Raw genomic sequence first — 6000 nt, forward strand, 5'->3', positions numbered from 1 at the left:
TAGACCAAACTTTTCTTGCTCATCATAGTTAGAAGGCATATTTATTCAAATAAAATCATTTAATTCTTCTCTTCATTCCGACAATTGTGCTCAACGTATTGGTCAACAGAAAATCAGAAAATTCAATACTCAGATAATGCATTGATTGATTCCCAGCCTAAACAGAACTTCAGAAGGGGACAACAGCATACTTGCCTTCATTATTGCCGATCGTGCTCTAGATGCCCGAATGGCGACCCAACATGACTGAGCGCTACCCCTATAAAGCAGCCGGCGCGGCTTATCGATGGCGTAGGAAGGCCCTTCAATGCAGGCTATCGTATATGGTGGCAGTAAAGGGTGAACGTTGTTTCAAGTCAGTTGCATTGTCGCCTTGCGACGAACAAGTTGTTTGAACAGTATATAGGCCAACATCTTCGAACACGTCAAGCATTCCAATGTCAGCCAATTCTGGAAGCCAATCACTCTCATCCAGACAATTTTGAGAAGATCCACAATCATGCTTTGTTTCCTCAAGAAAACACTGTTTCCGAGCTTCCTTTACATGCAAAGAGCAGCTTCGAGGGTAGCTGCAGTCAACTTATCCGACTGGCAATGCATGTCTATGCCAACATGTAATAACTAAACATAACATAGTGTAAGAAAAGTTCAGATAGTATATCAACCACAACAATTCTAATCCAAATGCAGAATTACTATCCTGAAAATTTGATGTGAAGTGGACAATCCATAATTCGGAATTTGCTTCCAAGAAAACCAAAGTGATTTAAATCATCACCATTATACAAGGACACACACACACACACACACACAAGTATAAACTCGTGAGAGTCTGGATCCTCTTTTATTTTACCACTATTGGCAAAAGTAGATCCTCTTTTAGTTGGCAACTATTATTGTTAGGCGCCAAATTAAATTAGCTTATTTTTTAACATGATTGGACGCATGCCCCAACTGCCGAAGAGGAAAAATAGTTGTTGCAGTGAAATGTTGCATCCAAATTTATACATAGAACAGAAAACAAATAATCAGATATTTGACTACTCGGTTCTCCTCAAACTAAACAAAGTGGAATGATGATGGGCATATCTTTTCCGAATTAACAGGTTCAAATTATCGTCAATCCTAGGACGAAAACGCACGGACAAATGCATGCCAATAGCTGTGAATCAGAAAAGAAAGAAAAACAATCACCATCTTGTGCAACGAACAGCCAAGAATACAACTGCAAATACTCCAGGGATAAGGGTGCAAGCGTGGTGTCGTACATGATTTATCCAGTAACAGCTCGTGTAGGAACTTATTCTGAATTCTTTGAAACCCAAAGGGCGATCTAAAAATAATTTCTTCGATCTAGAAACCTCGTCCACTCTGAAAAGAGATAACTAAAAGAAAAAAAAAACATATGTATCAGTACAGAGGGTGTTTTGTTTACAACAAGGGCTGGAAAATATAGTGCTACATCCCTGTAATAGCATCTATATATAACAACCATATAGAGATATGAATAATAAAATGAATGATAAAGGGAACTGCATGGAGTAATGCACTGCTATAGGATCCTGGAGCAAAGTAAATATACGTACGATCTTCAATCTTGCAGGCACATAATGTGTTGGTTTTGTTTCTCAAGAGTTGTGTAGGTCATCGTAGGAACATCTGGCTTCAGGCTTTCAACTCTTGACCTCAGACCATTTTCTTTAGTAACTAATCTGCAAATAAATCGACATGGAACTAAGCTGAGAGAAAAATAAGACTGAATTTTGCTTATAAAATCGAACCACACAGGCGCTCACCAAAGGGTGAATAAATCAATTCTGATTTCTATATTACTGAAATCGGATCTAATTCAGATGCATCTCACTTGCAGGCAGGTTAGACCCAATACCTGTATACTAATCTGAAGAGGATCGTGCAAATTAGGATTAACCATGATGGTTTGGACAAGGGGCTTACATCCCAGATTGCCGGAGTACTATTGGTGCTGGTACGAACTGGCCATGATTTGGCTTCTTTGCTATCAGACCAGGACGTTGGAGTCCGTTGGGACGCAGAGGAGTACCAACGGCACCCGCACCTAAGCACCAGAAATCTCATATTTGGTCATCACAAACTCTTGTACGTTGACATATACTAATAATGTCATCTTAGTTGATTATTCCTGCACCAAAAGAGCTCCTAACAAAAGGTGCTGAACCAGAACTGGGCTGGGTTCCATATTGATATCAATACCTCTCCGTATTATTTATTGGCTCACAGATCCTCGATAAACTCCTTCCCTACAGACATGTGCTCCTTAGTGTGGTAGGACCTAATATTCCCCCACTTCCCCGCCACTGCCGCCATTGGCAAACACATAAAGAGCAAGTCAAGAAGACATAACTTAACTAAACTATTCAGATAGCATAGCTTTAATCTATAGATGATTCAGCTCACTTCTTCCCATACCTACTCCACTGGAAGCAAACTGAGGATGACTTGCTCCCAAGATCCACACCAAAGCTCATGTGTTCAGAAAGGAAATGGACAACCAATACCTGCATTAAGATGCACTAAAGTTTATATACTGTCCGAAAGGAGCTACCAACTTCATAAATGGTAGTAAATACTTACGACCAAGACTTAAATAGTCCATCCAATGATCAATAAGAACATAAATCAACATTGCATGAATATAAGAGTAAGAATGGCAATAAATTGGCATTATAATGCTTTTAAGGAGCTCACATTCTTTCTTTCTGTGGGTAAAACTTGTATTACTCATCTTTCATCATCATTACAAATAGCAGTGCAAAGATGAACCCAACCAAACTACGGTTATTCTTTCTATCCAGCAAGTTTTCTAAGTATTGACTAACCTGATTCTGAGTTCGTTTTATATGAGTACGATACAATTTTGACAATTTCGACGATTCCCTGGAAGAGTTTTGGTGAAAGAAAAAATTGTTCACTTCCCATCATTTGGGCAAGTGAGAATATTAAAAGAAATTGTAGCCTCCACAAAATAGAAAATAATTCTCTAGTCTCCACAGAATATAAATAAATTTCTAGCCTCCTGAAAGATAAACTATATACCAAGACTATAATTAAACTACTTTCCATCACCATGCATAAATGTTGATTTTTTTGGTGGAAAAAAGATGGGACATAAACAATGCTACTATACACATGACGTATTAATTCATCCAATTTTTGTACGATGCTGCTATTTAACCATCAATGCTTGTGAAAAAAATGTAGAACACCCACTGAATTGTACACATACCAAGGTCGGACACCAAAGTATTGGACATGGAAGTAGTTCCGGAACAGGAATCATGATCCAGGAAAGAAGATAACAAATATATGAGCTTGTATATGCGTTCTTTTCCTCGTCCGTGTCTGCACTACACCACCATAGAAGTGTGTTGCCGCAGTGCTAATGCTCTGCAACTGTTGCTCCTCACCACATCACTCCGCATCCTCCCAGCTCTACTTCTTCTCGTATAAGAAAATCGGAAAGTTAATAATCAATAATCAACCAGATGGGAACAGGAAGTGGAGTGGGGAGGAAGATGTCGCTGGCAAGGAGAAGGACGGACCCGGTGAGGGGTCGAAGCCTGCGTTTTGATTTTCGGCCGAAAAAAACGAATTTTGGCCGAATTTCGGCCATCTCGCTAGGGCCCGATATATGGGCCTATCGGCCGAATAATTTGGCCCAGTTTGAATTTTTTTTTGACCGGCCCAGCTTCCAGAGCCTTCCAGCTGAGACAAAACCACGAAACCGAAACAGCCAACCCTAGAATCGCTCGTTTCCTGTCCCTCCTCCTGTGTGCGGCGCCGCCGCTGCGCACAGGCCACATCTCCTCGCCCTCCTCCACATCTCCGGCCAAAGCGCTCACTTCTCCGGCCCTCCTCCACATCTCCTCGCCTCCACCCCATCCACTTCCTGTCCAAGACTGTGGCAACGGAGCTCGGCGGTTGCGGCCCTTCTCCAAGACTGCAGCGTGGTGCTCGGCGGCTGCGGCAACGGAGCTGATGGAGCGCGAGCCGACCAGTTCAACGGAGGCGGTAGCACGGGGCAGCGGCAGCAGCATGGAGGGCGTCCGCTTGACTGGAAAGGTACAAATGTTCTTGATGCAGTTTCAGTACGTGTATGCAGTTTCAGTCTTCAGCAATTTGTCTCGTCCAAGTACGTGTATGCAGTTTCAGTTCTTGAGCAATTTCAGATCGATGTTGCTTTGTTTCTTGGTTATAATCTGTGTCTGCTTGTGCTGCTTTAGATTTAGGAGAGGTCCCTGGTAAATGGCTCGGCAAATGCATATATCATACGGGGTTAAGAAAAAGTGAGTCTTGATGAGTTGAACATACAGCAGTGAGATTATTAATCTGAAATATACATGCATCCGGTAGTCACCAAGGAGTCTCACAATGTTTTGGTTTGGTATATAATCTGAATCTGAAACACACATGCATCTGGTATTCACTAAGGATGCTCACGATCTGGTAATATTTATTTTGGTCCAACCAAAAAGTGGGTTACAAACGTTATTCTGAACATCCTAAAATATATAATCGTTCCGTAGATCTGGGTTGTGTGCTTGTTTTTGAGCTGTTGAGATGATGCTTGTGTGCAATATTAAAGTTTTTTTCAGCACCTCCAACCACTGGCTTGGATGTTTGCAGAAGCATCTCATGTTTGCATTGATAATTTATTTAGATCTACAGTACGTCCAATAAAAATTAAGTTATGTTGTGTATTTAACTAAGTAGATGTTGACCGATGGTTAATTTCAATGTTCAGCGGTACCATTAAGTGATGGTTCTAGAACTAAGCTTCGCAGTATCTTTCTCAAGAATAGATTATAGTTTTTGACTTGTCTTTTTGGCAAACTAGAGTATCGGGTTGTATTTAAATTACTTATTCCTTAGTATCTAAACTAGAGCATTAAGCTGTACTGGTTTTGTTTATCATTCATATGAGGACACCCAAGTAAGCAAGGGTTGCTTCCCTAGTGACCTACTCTTCATAACTGACCGCTGTTCTTTTGTCATTGATTTTGAAGAGAAAGTATTTGTTGATAGTGAGAGTGAGGATAATGATGGGGTGAGTGAGGATGGGGAAGATGCTCCATCCATGCATGATCAGCAAGAGGCGCAAATGCAAGTGGAAAAAGAGACACAAATTCAAGTGGAAAAGGACGCACCACCAACAGATGGCAATTTGGAGACCCATAGATCTGTACGGCTTGTCAAGAAGAAGACCAAGGGCGTCAACAGCCTATACCCGCTGCTTAGAAATCTGCTGGCAAGTATCTTCTTTCTAGTGTTTTATGATTCATGATAATTGCTTAGAAAATTTTAGTTACTTGGAGCTGCTAGTTTCTTAGATGTATAAACTTTCTATCCATGCCTAGCCTTCGTTGTCATGTTAAGCAATGTATTTATGTTGTCCTGAAATGTTACCACTTGACTATTGTTGCACTAGACACCACCCTGTTAGTCCATTTTATTTCATTATGCACAAAGTGGAAGAAGAAAATTCTGATGTTGAACTACATCTATCCTGATCCTTTCTTTGTTTTCTCTATATGAACTAGAAATGCCACATGAAGAACTAAGGATATCAAGAAGCCTTGGGATGTATGCAAGCTTGGAGCTGCTGTTTTATAGGTATATTAACCACTGTATTTGTCCTGCAGTATGTTTGAGCTTATGCATCAATTTTGATTCACATTTTTCATCGTGGATTTTCCTTTTGTATGACAATTGACAAATGGCTAGTCCAAGCCAACAGTGGGCTGTTTGTGTCTATGTTGCTTTCTTTGTATCCTTAGAGTTTTGTTGTGCTGGAGTAAAAACCGTAAACTAGAATTCATCGTTCTAGTATATGGAGGCATTTAACCTTTGCTCCTGAAACTTTTTGGTGAATAAAAAACTATATTGCTGTAGTAGATTTGTTATTTGATTCATGAGCATGCATAAATTTGACTATTGTTCTACTAGCCACTTGTCCTGTTA

The sequence above is a fragment of the Triticum dicoccoides genome, chromosome 3B (genome assembly GCF_002162155.2).
Source record: "Triticum dicoccoides isolate Atlit2015 ecotype Zavitan chromosome 3B, WEW_v2.0, whole genome shotgun sequence".
In the NCBI taxonomy this organism is placed as follows: Eukaryota; Viridiplantae; Streptophyta; class Magnoliopsida; order Poales; family Poaceae; genus Triticum; species Triticum dicoccoides.